The 21,769-nt window shown below is 45.1% G+C and overlaps 1 protein-coding gene across 1 annotated transcript in view; it reads left to right on the forward strand.

The window, feature by feature from the left end:
• LOC140465934 (1-phosphatidylinositol 4,5-bisphosphate phosphodiesterase delta-3-like) overlaps positions 1-21,769 on the forward strand; it is a 92,646-nt gene that overhangs the window by 411 nt on the left and 70,466 nt on the right. The gene's annotated exons all lie outside the window — the stretch shown is intronic.

The following is a 21,769-nucleotide window of genomic DNA, read 5'->3' on the forward strand; positions in this document are numbered from 1 at the left end:
GGGAATGTGCATTGCTGAGGGAAAGGTCGGGAAAGGAATGTGCCCCGGCCAGGAATAACCGGGACACGGAATAAACATGGATTGTGAGTACAGGATCCTACCTTCACCTGGGAACCGCCCAAAGTTTCTAAGGAGTTTAACCGAAACTCGCTGTGGACTGTCCCAGGATAAAACCCCAGATTGGGGAGCGTACTCGGGAATGTCAGGGGTGCTATGTTTAACTGCTCGGAGAGCATCAAATCAGAATCTCCGGCTCCGAGTGGGGTTTCGGTGTAGGTGGAGTCTCTGGCTGCAGGTCGAGCAGGTTTGTTCCCCTGGGTCTCCTGTTTCACGTGGGTGATGAGCAGTAATACTCTTCCCCCACATGTTGATCCCCTACGTATGAAGCCCCTTCGTTTACCAGGCAGCAATGAGAGAGTGTGTTTGCCTAGAGGGTGAATTCAGAGTGAGTGCTAAAGGGAGCAGAAGGTCCCCACCACCTTGTCTTACTGCTGCTAGAACTCGGGTCAACAAATAGATCTCCTGTTTGTCCCCACCACCTCCTAGAGAGAGAGAGAGAGATGACAGTGCCTAGGCCAGTGAACCAACCAATCAAGGAGAGAATCCAGGTAGAAATACAAGTGAGTGAAAATAACTTTAAGATTACAAAAAAAGTGACAAAAGTAAAGTTTAGCTTGACAAATAGACTTAATATCAACATTTTTTGTTCAGAGAAAATTAGCAGTTTTTTTTTCATGAGGTGTTATCCATTTGGAACTGGCCCTTGAACTGAACAACTTTCTAGATCACTTCAGAGGACATATCAGAGTCAGCCACATTGCTGAGGGTCTGGAGTCACATGTAGGCCAGACCAGGTAAGGAGGGCAGATTTCTTTTGTCTAAAGGACATTAATGAACTTTTCATGACAATCATTGTTACCATTACTGAAATTAGCTTTCTATTCCAAATTTCTTAATTAAATGTACATTCAACCAGTTACCACAGTAACTGGGGTTTAAGCATGCCCTCAAAGCCTTAGTCTGGGTTTCTGGATTAATAGTCTGGGAATATCACATTGCCACTGTTTTGAATTCAGTCAGGTTCATGAAAGTATGAAGTTAAATGTGAGAAAAATTGCATCTGGGCAAAAGGTTGGGTTTGCAGCTATTGCTTTTTTTCAAGTGCTCCTAATTCCCATATTGCAAAAAAAAAACACAACAATACTGTAGAAATATTGTGGAATTATCTGAGAAATTAAAACTATCAGGAAAGATTGAAGAGGCTGGGATTTCTTTCTCCAGTGTGGTCCAATTAATGCTTTTGGAGGGATTTGAGACAATAGTTGTGGGGAACAGGTTTCTGGTTTTGGGACAATATGCACAAATATAAATTTAATAGTGGAATGTAGGAACAATCCCTTCATCCAGAAGTGGGGAAAATGCAGGCCTTGTTACCATCTGGAAGAGTTAAGATGATTTGTACTGAAGCAATTAAGGGAAAGCTAGAGAAGGAGATCGAAGGGTACCTTGCTAGAATGGGATGGGTTACTGTGAAGTAACAGTGTGTGGACTAGTTGGCTGTATGGATACTTTCCATGCTGGGAGTTCCGTGTACAACATTAAGGGATAAAACCAGTGACTTGGAAGCACTGTTTCAACTGAAAGCCACTATGTCACATTCTATCACTCAAAGCAGGTGACTGGTTGAGCATCCCTAAAATAAATTCAACTTAAGAGTGTATTGCTGGGAAAGCGCACCTAGTCAGGCAGCATCTGAGGAGCAGGAGAATCGACGTTTCAGGTATAAGCCCTTCATCAGGAAAATGATGAAAGAAAATGAAATCAATTTGTAAGGATGAGGTTTGGGAAAGGGAGAAAGGCATTAATATGAACAAAGGTGGTTATTATAGCGTTGGAAAGATGATCTATAGGAATAAGTGATCTAGAAAGACAGCAACAGCTCTGAGGCAAAGTTAATTAAATTGAAAAGTGCAAAGATCAAGAGAGGTCATGCAGACTGAGACAATGTAACAAACTTCCAAGGTCTGAAAAAACCTTTTCGAGAAACGGTGATTTGAAAACCTGAAAATTGAAGACTTGCTATATATTTACTTTGCATCCTTAATTTGTGAATCTTTTCAGGATGAGAATAAAGGACTCTGAGAAATGAGGAAAGTTAAGAAGTAAATGTAACAGATTCACTACAATTAAACAACTGCACTAATGGTGAACTTGGGAAGATGAGAGATTGCTCAATGTCTTAGCGAGGTGGGAGTAGGGAGAATGTACTCTCAGGATGTTGTTTGTGGTGTTCCTCAATGATTTCGATTGGCACTGCTGCTTTTCTGTTAAGTCAAGGACTGGGGACTTGTTTATCCAAATGTGCAGCAAATGCCAAGTTAGGCGGCACAGGGCATAGAGGGGAACCGAAAGTTGCTAAGTGACATTGCCTTAAGAAGAAGCTTTTGTCTTTCAATAAACACTCACAACAACCAATGGGTTGTTGAATACATTCAATGTTTTGGCATCAGCTACTTCGTGTGGTAATGGGTTCCACAGGCTCACCACTCTTTGGGTGAAGAAATGTCTCCTCATTGTCGTCCAAAATGGTCTACCCCGAATCCTCAGACTGTGAGTCCTGACTCTGGACACACCCACCGTTGGGAACATCCTCAATGCATCTACCCGGTCTAGTCCTGTTGGAATTTTAAGTCTCTATGAGGACCTCCCCTCACTTGTTTGCATTCCTGCAAAAACAATCCTAACCTAGAAATCTTCCTCATTCGTCAGTCCCACCATCCCCAGAACCTTCGCTGCACTCCCTCGAGAGCAAGAGCATCCTTCCTCAGAAACTGAGAACAAAGTTGCCCACAATATTCTAGATGTGGCCTCACTAAGGCCCTGTATAACTGCAACAACACATCCCTGCTCCGTCCTCAATAATTTGATTTAAGATATCAGTCATACAGCTAAGGTGAGGAAGGGCTGAATGGCCACCACCTGTTCCTTGGAGAGATCATTTTGGATGATGTAAGGAATACTATTCTCCTTTGGCACCATTTCACAATGACCCCAGACAGCATGATAGAGCGATACATTCACTTTGAAATTGGCTTCTCTGTTTGAGCTCCTGCTTAATTTAGATTCAGGACACTGTACTGCTGTCTGTGATAGTAAATGTACATTTTGGAGGCTCGTTCTCCGGGAAGCTTTCTTATGCTTACGAAACGATGAGGAATTGAGCACCATAGAAACTCGGGCAGTAGGAATAGGTCATTAAGCGCACTGACCCTACCATTCATGACTGATCACCTGCTTCAGTGCCTTTTTATCCCATTATCCGCACATCCCTTTGAGTCCTTGGTATGCAAATGGTATACATTTGAAGGGTGGTATCCCACAGTCTCTGCTTGAATTTCAACATGAGATTCCTGAATCACCAACTTTCATTCAGTTGATAAGGCTCTGCTTACCTCCTGCTAAGGACTATGCCTCCTTCCTCACCTCCATCCAAGGTCCCAAAGGAGCCTTCCACATCCATCAGAGACTTACCTGCATTTCCACACATGGTGCTCCCGATGTGGTCTCCTGTACATCAGGGGGACAGGATGCCAACTTGCAGATCGCTTCAGAGAACATCTCTAGGACACACGCGCCCACCAGCCCCTGGCTAAACACTTCAACTCCCCTCCCACTCCGCCAAGGACATGCAAGTCCTGGATCTCCTTGTTGGAGAAATTAGCCCAATAAAGCAGAGATCACAAATCACAGATCGAAGTGAAATTAACAAACCGTTTATTCACAGAATTATATCACGGAAGAGAAATTGACCAAGCTGAAACAGCACAGGCAGTCTGTCCAGGTAGCTGAAACTCTCTTCCCTGGGCTGAGAATCAAGCTAGTTTTATAGTAATACAGTACCATGATGCTAATTTAAAAAGTATGAAAATACAGTGGTCCACATGTTCAAGTAATCCAGTTATGATCGTGATAATCACAAAGCAGTTATCAGAAGAATGTCCTGAGTGTAGATACAATGAAGCATCTGGCAGCATCGATCAGGAGATTCCAGCTCTCTTTGAGGGTATGTGAGAATGTCCCTTTTCTTGACAATAAGCTGTTTCCAATGTTGCTCTCCTGTGAGTGAGGTATTCTGTGCCTCACTGTCTGGCCTGTCCTTTGTGTAGCTTTGGTATCACTGGGGTACGAGACTGCCCTGAGGGCTTTGGGACAGCTGTGTTTATCGGGTCCAGGAAGCTTATTGTCCGGTTGTCTTGGGAAGTGTATTCCCTGGTCTGCGAGTGACTGTGGTCATGTCTGACTTCCCTTGTCAGCCTGTTTGGTCAATGCTGAGGCATTCTGGGTGTTTCTTGTATGGTTTGGACATGCTGTGGGTAGGCAGGGTGACAGATCTTTTTCCACACTCCTCCACTGTCAAACCCTAACCACCGACACCTGGAGGAAGAACGTCTCATCTTCCGCCTTGGGATCCTCCAACCACATGGGTATGAATGTGGATTTCACCAGTTGCCCCATTTCCCCTACCCCCACTTTATCCCAGATCCAACCTTCCAACTTGGCACCACCCTCTTGACCCCTGTCCTACCTGTCCATCTTCTTCCTACCTATCCACTCTGACCTATCACCTTCTCCCCCACCTTCATTGACCTATCTCACACTCAGCTACCTTTCCCCCAGCCCCACCCCCTCCCATTTATCTCTCCATCCCATTGCACCACAAGCCTCATTCCTGTTGAAGGGTTTATGCCTGAAACGTCAATTCTTCTGTTCCTTGAATGCTGCCTGACCGGCTGTGCTTTTCTAGCAACATACTCTCTTCAACTCTGATCTTCAACATCTGCATCCTCACCTTCTGTTTGGGAGTTTAAAGTGCTTAGAGTGTAAGGGCCTTGTTTAGATGGTGGTGATGCCTCAAAGTAGCATTTCAAACTGATATTGATCTTGCTGCCATCAGCATCTCTGACTGCAGATCTTCTGCTGGTGCTCTGCTGGTGCTCTGGGAGTAACGGGACATTGCACATTCCTCCACGGGATCTCTCACGCTCATTTATGAAATAATGACCAAAATTTGAGCAGGTACAATGTACTGGCAATTCAAGCACTAGGATCTGTGTGTCCATTTGAATGCGCTGGTTCTGTAAACTGTAGGATCTACAGGTAATGTAGGGTCTGTAGGCTCCATTGGGCCTATAAGTGATGTGTGACCCAGAAGTTGTATGAGAGTTAATGTTCAGTGTGCTGACCATTGATTGCTCTCTGAAATGGCCTAACAAGCCAGTCAGTTCAAGGACAATTTAGAGATAAACAGCAAATGCTGGCCTTACAGTGATGCCTACATCTCATCATAGATTTTTTAAAACACAAGTTAAAGGGCTTGGAGTCTGTGTTTTGGACCAATACACCCCAGGAGCTTTTTAAAATTTGCAAGCTATATCGGGCCTCTAGACTGTATGATTATGTGGGTGTTTAATTGCAACTTGATTAGAATGTTGCAATAAATAAATTGCCTGTGCTTTATTGAAACTGATTCCACTGTAAGTGGATATTACTGCTTCTAGGCATAGAACACTAAAATGGCAGGCCATGCTTTTTACATCGGTAGAGAATGATGGCTCAGACAAATTGCGAACAACTCAGCAGCTGAAGTAAAGTTATAGGTACTTTTCCTAAATGTGTAAGATGCTATCTACAAGATGTACTGCATAAACTCGCCAAGGCTCCTTTACATGGCTTGGGAAAAGTGAGGATTGCGGACGCTGGAGATCAGAGGTGAAAAGTGTGCTGCTGGAAAAGCACAGCAGGTCAGGCAGCATGTGAGGAGCGAGACAGTCGACGTTTCGGGCATGAAAGACAGTGGAACCACAATGGCAGGCGTTTCTAGGAGTAACTCAGGAGACACAGCGGAGGTTCATCCCGAGGAAAAAGCAGCATGGTAGAGGGAGGATATTGTATCTGTTGCTCCCGATGCGGTCTCCTCTACATTGGGGAGACTGGATGTCTTCCATACCGCCCTGTGGCCCAACATTTCAACTCTTCTTTCCACCCCTCCCAAACTCTGCCGAGGACATGCAGGTCCTGGGCCGCCCCCACCACTGCTCCCTCACCACCTGATGCCTGGAGGAAGAACGCCTCATCTTCCGCCTCGGAACCCTTCAACCCCAGGGCATCAATGTGGACTTCACCAGTTTCCATATTTCCCCTTACCCCAGTTCCAAACTTCCAGCTCAGCACTGCCCTCATGACCTGTCCCACCTGTCAATCCCCCTTCCCACCTATCCACTCCACTCTCCCCTTTGACCTATCACCTTCTTCCCCACCCCCATTCACCTATTGTACTCTTTGCAACCTTCTCCCCAGCTCTTCTCTTCCCCTCCCCCTGCCACCCCCCTCATTTATCTCTCCCCTCTGGAGGCTCCCTGCCTCTATTCCTGATGAAGGGCTTTTGCCCGAAACGTCAATTTTCCTGCTCCTCAGATGCAGTCTGACCTCGGATGCAGCTTTTCCAGCACCACTCTGATCTAAACTCTGGTTTCCAGCATCTGCAGTCCTCACTTTTGCCTACAGAGAGGATGAGACAACCATGACTGACTAGGGAAGTCAGGGATAGCATAAAAGCAAAAGAGAAAGCACATAACGTGGTGAAGAGCAGTGGGAAACCAGAGGATTGGGAAGCTCATAAAGACCAGAGGGCAACAACAACAAAAAAAACAAGGAGGGAGAAGATTAAAAAGGAGGATAAGCTAGCCAGTAATATAAAGGAAGACTGTACGAGTTTCTTTAGATAAAGGGAAAAAGAGAGGCAAAAGTGGACATTGGGCCGCTGGAAAATGACACTGGAGAGACAAGGAAATGGCTGAGGAACTGAATAATTACTTTGTGTCAGTTTTCATGGTGGAAGACACGAGGAATATCCCAAAAATTCAAGAGAGTGAGGAGACCGAGCTGAGTATGGTGGCTATCACCAAGGAGAAGTGCTAGAAAAACTGAATGGCTTGGAGGTGGATAAATCATCTGGACCAGATGGACTACACCCTAGAGGTCTAAGGGAGATAAGTGAAGAGGTAATGGTGATCTTTCAGGAGTTGCTAGAAATCCAGGAGAGTCCCAGAGGATTGGAAAATTGCCAACATGACACCCCTGTTTTAAAAAGGGAGTAAGGCAAAAGATGGGAAATTATAGACTAATTAGTCTAACCTCGGGCGGGGGTAAGATACTGGAATCCATTGTGACGGATGAGATTTCTGAATACTTGGAAGTGGATGGTAAAATAGGGCAAAGTCAGCATGGGCTCATCAAGGGGAGGTCATGCCTGTCAAATCTGCTAGAATTCTTTGAGGAAGTAATTCTTTGAGGAAGATCTAACTAGAAGGAGTCTACCTGGACTTCAAGACGGCGCAGAGGAGGCTACTGAGTAAGGGCCCATGGTGTTCGAGGCAAGGTGCTACCGTGAATAGAAGCCTGGCTGTCTGACAGAAAACAGAGCAGGGATAAAAGGGTCTCTCTCAGGGTGGCAGTTGGTGACAAGTGGTGTTCCGCAAGGCTCAGTGTTGGGAGAACTTTTCACTTTATGCTTTTATGATCTAGATAAAGAAACTGATGGCATTCTGGCTAAGCTTTGAGATGATACAAAAATAGATAGAGGGACAGGTAGCATCGAGGAAGCGGAGAGACTGCAGAAGGATTTGGATAGGTTAGGAGTGTGGACAATTTCATGGCAGATAGAGTATAACGTGGGAAAGTGAGAGATCATGCAGTTTGGCAGGAAGAATAGAGGTATGGACTATTTTCTAAATGGGATGAAAGTTCAGAAGTCTGAAGTGTAAAGAAACTTGGGCGTTCTAGTCCAGTATTCTCTCAAGGTAAACGTGCAGGTTGAGTCATCATTTAGGAAGGCAAATGCAATGAAGGCATTTATTTTGAGAGGACTTGAATATAAAAGCAGGGATGTACTGCTGAAGCTCTATAAGGCTCTGGTCAGGCCACATTTGGAGGATGTGCACAGTTTTGAGCCCCATATCTCAGGAAGGATGTACTGGCCCTGAAGTGTGTACAGAGGAGGTTCACAAGAATGGTGAACCAGGAAGGAAAAGCTTAACATATGAGGAATGTTTGAGGACTCTGGGTTTATACTCGATGGAATTTAGAAGGATGCGGGAAGATCTAACTGAAACACGCAGAATACTGACAGGCCTGGACAGAGTGGATGTTGGGAAGATGTTTCCATTGGTAGGAGAAACTAGAATCTGAGGGCAAAGCCTTAGAGTAAAGGGAAGACCTTTTTAGAACAGAGATAAGGAGAAAGGTCTTCAGCCAGAGAGTGGTGAAACTGTGGAATTCACTGCCACTGAAGGCTGTGGAGGCCAGGTCACTGAGTCTATTTAAGACTGAAATAGGTTCTTGATTTTTCAAACAGATCAAGGGTTACAGGGAGAAGGTGGGAGAAAGGTTTCTCAACACCAATCAGCCATGATTGAATAGCAGAGCAGACTCAGTGGGCTGAATGGCCTAACTTCTGCTCCTGTATCATATGGTCTTGTAAGCCCTTCATCAGGATTGTGGAGGGGGAGAGGTCTGAGATAAATAGGGGTGTCGGGATGGGGCTGTGGGAAAGTAGATAATAGATGGATGCAGGTTTGTGATGGGGAGGGTGGTGCAGATAGGTGGGAAGGGAGATGGACAGGTCAAGAGGCTGGTGCCGAGTTGGAGGATTGGATCTGGGACAAGCTGGGGGGTGGGCCAAACCCACAGTCACTTCCAACTAGAAGGACAAGTGCAGCAGATACAAGGAAACACCACCATGTTCCCCTCCAAGCCACTCACCATCCTGACTTGGAAATATATCACCGTTCTTTCAGTGTAAATCCTGGACTTTCTCCCTTAACGGCATTGTGGGTCTGTATTCAGCACATGGACTGCAGCGATTCAGGAAGGCAGCTTACCCCCACCTTCTCAAAGGCAGCCAGGGACGGCTAATAAATGCCGACCCAGCCAGTGACACCCATGTCCCATTAATGAATTTTTTTTTTGAAAAAGCTCTTCTTTTGGGATTGAAGGTACTGATTGAAGCAGAATGGAGCCATGCAAAACCAGGACGATAAAGTGTGGCGCTGGAAAATGCACAGCAGGTCAGGCAGCATCAAGACTCGAGTCCTGATGAAGGGTTAAGCCTGAAATGTCGACTCTCTTGCTGCTCAGACGCTGCCTGACCTGTACTTTTTCCGGCACCACACTTTACTGACTCTGACTTCTCCAGCATCTGCAGTCTTCACTATCTCCTACTCCCATGTAAAATAGGGAAAAGACCGGTGTTTGAATCCAGGTCAGTGTTGGACTCATTGGTGTAATAGATGTCCGGGGAAAGGCTTTAATTGGCTTCAGGGAAGAGACTGTTGCTGGATTGTGCGTTTGTGTGTGAGCATTATAAAGTCAGTTTGATTCCTGACTGTTGTGACCAAAAGTTCCAAGTGAGACTCACTGACCATTGGCCAAGGTGACAGGAAAGTAACTGCGATGAGGTGAAGCTCCTCAACCAATTTTTTGTTTGAATATTTTAAATCCAGATAAAGCCATAGAATTTTTATTAGGCAGCTGTATTGAAGATTATTGAATCAAGGTAGAGTTAAGAGACAGCCAATCAGACTTGATGCAATTGAATGGTGTCCAATGGATGCAGTATTGAACAACTGGTATGGCAGTCCACCACCCAGACCTAGCTAGAACACATAACAACAGCATTGGGGCCTGCTCAAGACTTCATTCCCAGATCATCCTGGAATTTGAAGGAAGCTCTGCTTCTTTCCTGTACTCCAAATCATTTTTAAACCTTGCTCACCTCTGACAATAAACTCATCAACTGCTTTGTTACTAAGATTTTTCTTTATTTGTTAATGGACATTGCTATGAATAGACGACAAAGATATTGTACATACCTTTAAATCCAGAGCCACCGCTTCATTGAAACCTCTCACTAAGGGCAGACTTCCTATAGGCCATGACAGTTTTCTTTAATATCTCTCCAGATCTCCCACCTCTCATCTACCTCGTCAGCGAGATTACATATTCCCCAACCCTTATTCCTGCATCCTTTACAAAACGTTTATTCTATTGCAGACAGATGGACAAGTTGCTAATGTAATTGTAACATAATTGACTGTCATCTACATTTCCGTCCTCTGTCATCAATAGCACTTCTTGGATTTCTTTAGTGGAGAAACTTTGTTCTGTTTAAAGGAACACAATAATGTCCGGCTCATGTGAACTGCAAATTCACAGATATTCCAGATTCAGTTTCATCTATGTTGACCGCTTAATTATTAATGAGGATATTTCATTGGACACTACATTTGTGCTAATGAAGTTATTGATTCTGGCGACTTTAAAAGAAATAACCAGTTATTTAAAAAAAATTATGTATAATCGCCTAAAGCTCAAAGCCAAGCCTCTGCCAAACAGTTAACATTTTCTTCAGGATGTGGGCCAGCAGACCATTGTAGTTGCTGCTGGTATGTAGACTCAGGACAACAAAGTCCTAATAGACCTAAACTGAGTAAGAGCACTCATAAGCTGGTATCTGGGCTATACAGACATTGGTTAGGCCATTGTTGGAATATTGCATGCAGTTCTGGTTTCCTTCCTATCGGAAAGATGGTGTGAAACTTGAAAGGGTTCAGAAAAGATTTACAAGGATGTTGCCAGGGTTGGAGGGTTTGAGCTACAGGGAGAGGCTGAACAGACTGGGGCTGTTTTCCCTGGAGCTTCGGAGGCTGAGGGGAGACCTTTATAGAGGTTTACACAATTGAGAGGCATGGATAGGATAAATAGACAAAGTCTTTTCCCTGGGGTCGGGGAGTTCAGAACTAGAGGGCATAAGTTTAGGGTGAGAGGGGAAAAGATATAAAAGAGACCTAAGGGGCAACTTTTTCACACAGAGGGTGGTACGTGTATGGAATGAGCTGCCAGCGGGTGTGGTGGAGGCTGGTACAATTGTAACATTTAAAAGGAAGTTGGATGGATATATGAATAGGAAGGGTTTGGAGGGATATGGGCCTGGTGCTGGCAAGTGCGACTAGATTGGGTTGGGATATCTGGTCCGTATGGATGGGTTGGATCGAAGTCTGTTTCCATGCTGTACATCTCTGACCTATACCTATAACCTAAACTGGGAACCTTTACAGATTAAGGTTACAACTTCAGTTGTATGAGAAACAGCTGGTTCAGTTCCCACTGATAAGAGGCTCAGGCCCAAGGTTGATGGGTTGACATTGGTTGAGAAAGATTCGCCTTGATTGGCTCAACATTTTCGATTAGAAAATGGCTGGCTGTCCAATTGAAGTCCTCATTAAATACCCAGAAGTCCCTGAATGTCTAGGGATTATCAAAGGAGGAGCCAAGGCCATTTTGCATGTTTACCAGGAAGCAATTCCCTGAGTCTGCAAGCCCGCCCACTGCCATTTGTGGTGTTGGCAAAAGTAGATGCAGAAATCAGGAAGTTGGTAAGTGAAGGAATAGTCAAATTAGAGCAGTTTGTGGAATGGGCAGCACCAATTGTGAAGCTGATTAGTTGGTTCACCTTTGCGGGGATTTTAAACAAATGGGTAAACTGCTTCTCGTAGTTGGGCAGTTATCAGTTCCATGCATTGGGGAGTTATATGTAAAGCTAGCAGAGGGGCTGTCCTTCATTAGGTTGGACATGAGCCATGTGTATTTGCGATTGTGGTTACATGAGGATTCCTAGGAATATGCTACAGTTAATACCCCCAAGGAATTTGTACCAATGCATGAGACTGCCATTTGGGGTATTATCAGCTTGTACAACCTTTCAGTGGACTGTGGAGAATATTTTACAAGACCTAGCCCAGTTTGCTATTTATCTAGATGACATGCCAATAACCGGGAAGACCAATAGACAATGTGACCTTAGCCATTTTTCCAAGGTGGGCATTTGTGTTGGAAGGGAAAAATGTGTGTTCGGGACACCCCAAATGATCGATTTGAAGTCCCCAAATGACCTATAAGGACTTCAATTGGACAGCCAGCCATTTTCTAATCAAAAATGTTGAGCCAATCAAGGTGAATCTTTCTCAACCAATGTCACCCCATCAACCTTGGACCTGAACCTCTTATTACAATCAGTGGGAACTGAACCAGCTGCTTCTCATAAGAGACCAGTCAATAAGATCAGGCTACACCCATTGGAAGATAAAGTGAGGGCAATCAAAGGTGTCCCAGCTCCCACATCAGTACTGAAGTTTGAGTCCTTGCTTGGGCTGGTGAATTATTGTGGAAAGTTCACACGTGACCTGGCTTTCATCCTGGCACCTTTGCATCAACTCTTAAAAAATGGTCAGCCTTGGAAATGGTTGCAGAACCAAACTTTCAGGGAAGTGAAGAAACCGCTGTCATCCTCTAAGATGTCAGCATGCTGATCCCTAGCGAGATCTGATGTTAATGTTGCGATGCCTCCCCGTGCGACACTGGGGTAGCATTAGATGGCTCAATGGAGAGGAACACCCAATAGTGTATGCATCCAGGACTTTAGCTAATGCAGAGCATAAATGCACCCAGACAGAGAAGGAAGATTTGGCGGTCATATTTGGAGACAGGAAGTTCTACAAATACTTTTGTGGATGTAAATGTGTAATAATAACGAACCACAAACCCCGCTAGGTCTACTTCAAGAGGACAAGGCAGTGCCGCCCATAGCTTCAGGCCGAATTCAGCAGTGGGCTCTAATAGAAGTGCATGTAATTACAAGTTGGAACATTGTCAAGTAGCAAGCAACAATTCATTGAGCTGCCTCCCTCTGGCAGTTACACCACTGGTGGTACCACAACTGGAAGAGTTTGTTATGGCTTTAAACTTCTGGACACATTTCCAGTCAGAGCTGACAGTATCAGACCTTGGACGCAGAAAGAGTCAGTCTGATAAAACTGAAACAGCTGGTGGTGATGGGGAAACCAGGACAGTGACCTTTTTGGACCTGGAGAGCTTCACTTGATATCAAACTGTGCTGGTTCCGATTTGATTATCGGACCACCCCCTCGTGCACCTACAGGGATAGTTGCAGCAGAGTTATAATAGGGTGGAAGATTCTGCAGCCAGTTAAATCTGATTTTCCAGACCTGGGGGAGGTGGGGTGGGGGGGGGGGAGGGAAATGGGTGAAACGGCATCAGGAATGGCATTGCCAGTCGCAAGACTCTGCTAATTGAGAGAGACCGGTTACTTCAGGGATGAAGTTGGGTGTGGGAACTACGGCAATGGCCCTGTGTGGGTAAGAGCTGCTGGGTGGCACGCTGGCACAGTGGTTAGCACTGCTGCCTCCCAGTGCCAGAGACCCTGGTTCAGTTCCTGCCTCAGGCAACTGACTGTGTGGAGTTTGCACGTTCTCCCCATGTCTGCGTGGGTTTCCTCCAGGTGCTCCGGTTTCCTCCCACAGTCCAAAGATGTACAGGTCAGGTGAATTGGCCATGCTAAATTGCCCGTAGTGTTAGGTAAGGGGTCAATGTAGGGGTATGGGTGGGTTGCACTTCGGCGGGGCGGTGTGGACTTGTTGGGCTGAAGGGCCTGTTTCCACACTGTAATGTAATCTAATCTAATCAATGTGAGGTCAGGTCTAGTGATGTATAAAGTTCGGCTGGGTGCGATGGTCCTGAACAAGCTCGTGGACCAAATGAAAACTGCAACCTCTCAAACGGGACAGGAGCAAAACGTACCATGCTTCTTGACCAGCCTCTCCCACTGTTCCAGAACCCATGGGTTCTCCCTCTCTATAAAGTGTTGGAGAGATCTTGGAATCTGAAATGGATGGAGTGGATGTTGCTGCCTTGATGTCCTTGCTGCCTGATCAAGAGAATGAATTTCTTCTGAGACCCTCCGGGCGCAAGAAGGAAGTTACTGTGTGTTATACGCCTCCCGTGTCTGAGGAACCTGACCTGGTGCTAAAACACCTCCAGGAAGAGCTACAAATAAATACAGCCAGCATTCATCCGAGGGGAAGGGATGTAGTGATTGTAACGAGGTCAGCCACAGGGGTCTCCTCTGAGAATTAGAGTTCCCTGATTGGGGCTGTTATTTGGACCAATGAAGGAGCCCTGGCTAACAGATAAGAACAGGAGTGTCCTCCAACTCTATTTTGATTTAGTCCCTACCCTCCCCATCACTGTTTTGATCACACAGCATTGCCCTTTGAGAAGGGCAGTGCTTGTCACTGGCCACTCGGGTGTTTTTCATATCTTCCTGGTAGTGGCAATTGAATAAAGATCTGTGCACTTTGTGTCTTTCACTGTGTCTCACATCTACACGCACACACCATGGGTGCTGGGGAAAAAAAATAAGCAGAAAAAAAAAGAAAATAAACAGAAGTGTTAAAAAAGAAAATAAAACAGGGGTGTAAAAGGGAAAAAAAAAATAAAAAAAAAAGAAAAAAAAAAAATAAAAAAAAAAAAAAAGAACAGGAGTGTCCTCCAACTCTATTTTGATTTAGTCCCTACCCTCCCCATCACTGTTTTGATCACACAGCATTGCCCTTTGAGAAGGGCAGTGCTTGTCACTGGCCACTCGGGTGTTTTTCATATCTTCCTGGTAGTGGCAATTGAATAAAGATTCGTGCACTTTGTGTCTTTCACTGTGTCTCACACCAGCACACACACACCATGGGTGCTGGGGAAAAAAAAAGAAAGGAGAATAAAAAAAAATAAATATACATGGTTTTGATCATACAGCATTGCCCTTTGATGTGAAGGGCAGTGCTTGTCACTGGCCACTCGGGTGTTTTTTATATCTTCCTGGTAGTGGAAAAAAAGGAAAAAAAAAAAGAACAGGAGTGTCAGCCATCCTGACACGGAGAGCTGGCTCTGAGGGAGCTGCATCAGTGTCAAGGACTCTCAACGTGGGTCACTTGGTGATTGGGTACTGGCCTCTGTGGAGTTACTTCAGTAGTGTTACTTTGAATAATATCTGAAACATCAGTACACTGTACTTTGAGCATTTCTGGGGTTTATTTGCTTATGACAAATCCTAAATTCTCTTCCTTCTCAAAAATTGTCAGTAACTATTCTGTTAATCACACTTGTCTGTTCATCCCAGGCCCACGTGGTAACTTCCACTGATCATGAGGTTCCCTTTCACAAAGTGGGTGGGTAATTGTAACCCAGAATTTTGATTTGATTTGACTGTCTTCTGTGACCAATGTTATGCTGCAAGTCATAACTATATGTGAGCAAAGTTCATACTCCTTATAGGAGGGCTTTATTTCTGTTAGCTGCACTCCATAACACACTCACTCCATTGATTGTTAGCTCCTCATTTTTATATGCAAAGTTACCTTGAACTAATATATCCATCATCTGTTCCCTCATTCAATGAGGCAATCCTTCAGATATTATTATTCTCTGTCCTTTTAAATATGCTGTGCTGTGCTCTTCTTCAAGTTTAAAGAATAATCCTTGACCCTCCCATCCTTTAAAACTGCAGTCCATCTCCAATCAACACTTTGCTCTTTTTCAAGGTCCACCACCTATGTTCATTTCTCCTGGAACTCTGTTTGAATCCATCCAATTGGGTATTGTCCCCTCTCATACTATTGAAACAGCTCTTGTCAAAGTCACTGTGACAGAGGTAGGCTTTCACTCTCTTGATTATTCTTTGAGATAGTTGATTACAACCACCTTATGCCAATCCCTGTCTGCTTTAAGGGACTTTAATGGGGGAGGGAAGGGGTTGCGCTCTCATGGTTCCATTCTTGTCTGACAACTCTGAATCAGAGACTCCTTTGCAATAGCTTGTCTTCCTGCTCTCCCGCTGATACCACTAGGGTCTCCCGAGGAGCACTCCTTGCCCTCATTCTGATTCCCATCTATATGCTGAATGCCACCCCCCGCCCCCCCCAGCTGAAGGCAGGGTTATTTTTACGAGAGCATCAGCAATGCCAGCTCCACCTCACCCCCACTCTCTCTCAACATCTCCACTGTTGCTCAGTTCTGAGGCTGCTTATTCAACACCCAGTACTGGATGAGCCAATATTTCCTTTAATGAAGTCTCTGGAAGATTGAAGTGACTGTTTACAGTCCCCACTCAAAACTCCACACTCTAACTATCCCTTTTCCCAACAACACTGAGATTAAACCAGACTGTTCATGGTCTTGGCATCAGAATTAATCCGGTTTCCTCCCACAATCCAAAAATGTGCAGGTTAGGTGAATTGACCATGCTAAATTGTCCATAGTGTTAAGTGAAGGGGTAAATGTAGGAGTATGGGTCTCGGTGGTATACGCTTCGGCGGGTCGGTGTGGACTTGTTGGGCCGAAGGGCCTGTTTCCACACTGTAAGTAATCTAATCTAAATCCTGAGGTGGACTTCTGTATGTATGTTCATGCTAAGGGTGCCTATTTTCACCTTCATAACATTACCCAAACCTGCCCTTGTCTCAGCCTATCTGAAACCCTCATTCATACCTTATGTCTAAGTTTAACTACCCAACAAATTCCTGGCTGGTGCCCCACAATCAATTCTTGGTCACCTTTGAGATCATCCAAACTTCTGCTCTGTGTCTTACCCTGCACCAAGTCTTCTTTCACTATTACCCTCGTGCTTGCTATCCTACATTGATTTCTGGTCTAGCAATAGAGCCAGACAGCACAGAAACAGACCCTTCAGTCCAACCAGTCCATGCCAACCACCATTCCAAAATAAACTAGTCCCACTTACTTGGGCTGGCTCATGTTCCTCCAAACCTTTCCTGTTCATGCACCGATCCAAATGTCTTTTAAACATTGTAACTGTACCCGCACCACTTCCTCAGGAAGTTGTTCTGCACTTTGTTTTCAAATCCCTCACCCTCCTCACCTCTGTGATCTCCACCAGCTCGACAACCCTGCAAGGCCTCTAATGCTAGACTCTTGAACCTCCCTGATTTAATCACTCCTCCATTGGTGGTGATGCCCCCAGTTACCTGGGCTTCAAGCTCAGCAGTCCTCTTCCTAACCCTCTCTATCCCTGGAAGCACATATTCAGTGTCCTGTACAGTGAGGATTCATGTCAGGAAATTAGTCTGGTTTTAGTGCCTTTCTAGGTACTGGGCAGGAGTCAGGAGCCAATCCTTTGGGAGATGACCCTTATCCCCAGGAATCACCCATGGAGTTATGGATGTGCTTTGCTCAGGCCCTGGGGGAGATTCCCCACTTTATTATATTTCTGGATAGTGTCCCGAAATCTGAAGTGAATAGGGATGAAGTGGTGCCTCTTGTTTCTTTACCCCGCCCCTCAGGTGGTCACAACAAAGTTAATTTGAAAACTAATTGCTTTCCTTTTCACCCAGACCCAGCTTTAGGCTTCTTGAGTTAACAAAAGTGAGTTAATGAATTACTAAACACCAAGGATTAGTACTCAACACAAGGAGAGTCGAAAAGAATAAAAAGTTTAATATTAAAATTTTTAAAGATTTATTAAAACCAGATATAGGGCTAAATGTATGACGAGTGGATAGTTGAATGTTGCAACCATTTTAGTAGAGGTTACAAGTAGCAAGTTTGCAGTTTGGTTGAGGTTCTGTTGTTCTGATTCCTTTCGGCAATGAATCTCAACATTCTGGGTGACAGTCAGTTGTTTTGGTGTTTCCTTTATTTCTTGGTCAGGCTTGTTAGCTTCAAGCACTGAGTGAGAGAAACGTTTGGACCTGCACTGCAGTGGTCACGAAGAGATAATTCTCTAACACTTACCTTCACAGAATGTGAATGCATGAATCCCAGCTGGGGTGCCTTAACCCACTCCGTCCCACTAGCATATTCCAGTAGAGTTGATATTGGCTATTAGCTGTTGTCCTTTTATGTTTTGTCTGTTTAGTGACAGGACTGTGCCTTTTGAGAGGTGTTCTGTGCTGTTTCTCTGTGGTGACAGGTGTACTCAGTGATGCTGAAATGTCTCTTTTAGACCGGCTGTTGGTAAGCAACTTTTCAAATCTCACCGGATGATTTTTAAAAAATGAAAAGTCATGAGGGTGGGGTCAGGGCTCAGAGTTAGGAAGGTTTCTCGTTTTGCTTTCATTTCATTGAGAAGATTTCTGCTGGCTGGCTGCTGGACTAAATGCTTGAGTTCTGCTAACATGAAGCCATCTAGTCAGAGTCATAGAGATGTACAGCATGGAAACAGACCCTTCAGTTCGACTCATCCATGCCGACCAGATATCCCAACCTAATCTAGTACCACTTGCCAGTATTTTGCCCATATCCTTTTAAACCGTTCCTATTTATATACCCATCCAGATGCTTGTTAAAGGTTGTATTTGTACCAGCCTCCACCACTTCCTTTGGCAGCTCATTCCATACACTCACCACCCTTTTATATCTTTTCCCCCTCACCCTAAACCTATGTCCTCTAGATATGGACTCCCCCGCCCCAGGGAAAAGACCTTGTCTATTTATCTTATCCATGTCCCACATGATGTTATAAACCTCTATAAGGCCACCTCTCAGCTCCTGACACTCCAGGGAAAATAGCCCTAGCCTATTCAGCTTCTCCCAATGGCTCAAATCCTCTAACCCTGACAAATCCTTTGTAAATCTTTTCTGAACATTTTTAACATCTTAGACAGTGAGGCTCCCTCTTCATAATCAAAAGGGGCAGATTGTTTCTTTCTTCCAGACTGGAAAGAGACAGCATATGAGGCGGCAAGGTGGCTCCTGGCGCCAGGGACCTGGGTTCAATTCCAGCCTTGGGTGACTGTACAAACCCCACACAGAAATTCTTCCCCATGTCTGTGTGGGTTTCCTCCGGGTGCTCTGGTTTTCTCCCACAGTCCGAAGGTGTGCAGGCCAGGTGGATTGGCCATGCTAAATTGTCCGTAGTGTCCAATGATGTGCAGACCAGGTGGATTAGCCATGGGAAATGTGGGGTTATAGGAATGCAGTCGATCTGGGTGGGATGCTCTTCAGAAGGTCGACATGGACTGGATGGGTGGAATGGCCTGCTTCCACAGTGCAGGAATTCTATGGTGATTATGACTGCTTTGTTGAGTTGCATTTTTGCCAATGGTTGTGTTTATGGGATGCTGCTTACATTGGAACAGTTGATGATTACCTTGTTAGATATTCCAATAAAGTTTTATGCTGCTTTTTACCTGTGTAGTAGAAATCAAGTGTGTTTTATTTCCAGCCTAGTAGTGGACCAGTTGAATCATTCTGGGAAACAGTGCCTTACACTTGCCTTAAAATAAATATAAAAGTAAAGGGCTAGGCTTACTCTTTCCAATAGTTTGGTGGAGAGGAGAGGTGGTCTGGTCGATACTTTGTAGAGTACATAACTTTTTGGGTCAATCCACAGCAGGACGGTGTGCTGTTAAGCAGAGGGTACCGGCCACTCATTATCTTGAGTGAGGGGATCACAACTCCGTCTGTATGGACTTGCCTCTTACCCTTTTTGCAGGGAGGTGTATGATGTTGCCCTTGCATCTTCTAGGTTTGGCGTTCTGTGAATCTTCGTCTTCAGACAACCACATAGTTTACATCCATGGCTGATATAGCCAAAGCTAGTTCTTTTTTTTTAAGCGAAACACTTTTTTTTTCTTTTCTGGAGGGAAAAGTTAAAAATGACCACAGTATTTCAGAGTTCTGACCCATGGTTATGACTGGCGTTGTCCTGGAAGTCTCCAGGATAAAGGAATCATCATAACAGTTGCCTCAGAGCCAAAGGCAGAATGGCAAACAGTGTGTCCTGCGATCATTGTTCCTTCCTGAGGAAGGGTTACTTGATCTGAAGTGTTAACTCTGCCTTCTTTGCTGCCAGACCTGCTGAGTTTCCCAGACATTTTCTGTTTTTGTTTGAGCGGAGGTCTTCTCTTTCAGGAATCTTCCCACCCTGGTCTCTGTGCCAAAAGTCATAGACTCCTTGGACTTGAAGGACTCCATCAGTGGTGTCCAATGCTAATGCCCTCTGTGCCTGCACAGGATCACTGAACCAGAATGATTGGATCCTTTGTCCCAGTGGAATAGGGCACTGAGATTCAGCCCCATAGCTGATTCATTGGCAGATCCTGGGCTAACCCGAATATGTATAGGTTCTAGGTAACAGTGAGAGTGATGACTGCAGTTAGGGTACTGCCCTGGGGGCTGAGAGACATCACATTTTGGACTGCAGCAGAGATCTCCAAGACCACCTTCCCACTAGAGACCATCTCCTCTGACATTGGCACTCTGTCATGTGCAGGTGGCTGACCCTGCAAGGGGTGAGGGGTCACCCTGTTCGTTGGCGAGTGTCTTCCTTCTTCCCCTTGAATCCCTGCCCCTTTTTTCTCTGCCCTTTTCCTGACCAGGAAGTGATGCTCCTTTTGAGAACCCCCCACCTTGTAGTGCTGAGAAATTCCAACATGCCAGGACCAGTGATGGAGGCTCTGCGTCACTGGTTGAGCAGTGACTTCAAGTCTTTTCTGTTTCTCAAAACCTGAGGAATATGTCCATCAGCACCTGTCGTTCCTGAGAACCGTATCCCCCACACCCCACACACCAGCTGTTGAAGTGGTAGTTATGATTATCTTGTAGAGTTCATTAAATCTGTTCACCAGAGATTGATAGAATGCCAGCAGTACCCCTGCCTCCCTACTCTCCTTCCCTTTGGCCACTTCCCAGAGCTGTGAGGATCCAGTGACGCCATCTCAATGCAATTTTCACTATGTCTCCCAAACCCCAACTCACAGTCACAGGCTATAAGGATCGAATTCCAAGCTTCTGAGAAAAAAGGTGGGTGGATGGGGCAATGATTAAAGTCAGAGATTTACAGCATGGAAACAGGCCATTCAACCCAACTTGACCATGCCACCCAGCTTCTACAATTAAACTAGTCCCATTTATCTGCATTTGGTCTCTATCCCTCCATACCTATCCCATCCATGTACCTGTCTAAATGTTTCTCAAGTGACAAAATTGTACTCCCATCCACTTTGACCTCTGAGAGCCTGCTCCAGACACTCACCACCTTCTGTGGGTGAAACAATTGCCCCTCTGGGTCCTTTAACATCTGCCCCCCCCCACCTTAAACCTTAGGTTATGAAGGAAGACAGAGCATGAAAGGTGGGGGGAACAGACAAGGACAGAAACAGATAACCAAGGTCGTTGAGGGACAAAGGGGAGAAATGGAGTGAGAAAGCAGACAGACTGAGAGGAAACAAAATGCAGCAATGGAGAGAGAATTTTGAAAAAAGACAGGACAGACTCTGGTCTCTGTAGGATGTGAACTGAAGGCTGATGAACTGGAGGGATTACGGTTCATGTGAACAGAGTCAGAGTGTTGGGATGTGCAATATTCAATCTAACATTTGTTTTCCTAACTTAACACAAAGCCTTGAAGTGTTTGAGTACTATACTCTGCCCAGCTTTAGTCCCTTCCCCCAGTGAATTGAATTGCTTTTAGTGTCACGTGTACTGGGGCACAGTGAAAAGCTTTGTCTTGTGAGCAACACAGGCAGATCAGAGTTAAATAACATCGATAAGTAAATAATAGGTAAACAGCGGCAAAAACAGAAACACCGGTGCATGCAAATGCTAAGCGTTTGAGTCCATTCAGTATCCGAACAACAGTAGTGTAGAAACTTTCAAAACCCAACTGGTGCATGCGTTCAGGATTCTGTGCCTTCTCCCTGATGTAGAGGTTGTAGAAAAACATTACCAGGGTGGGATGGATCTTTTAAGAATGATTAGTGGTCTTTCCTTGACAGCGGGCCTGGTAGATGGATTCTATAGATGGGAGGTTGGCCTTTGTGATTTGTCCAGGCCGAGTTCACCA

This window comes from Chiloscyllium punctatum, chromosome 42 (genome assembly GCF_047496795.1).
Source record: "Chiloscyllium punctatum isolate Juve2018m chromosome 42, sChiPun1.3, whole genome shotgun sequence".
Lineage (NCBI taxonomy): Eukaryota > Metazoa > Chordata > Chondrichthyes > Orectolobiformes > Hemiscylliidae > Chiloscyllium > Chiloscyllium punctatum.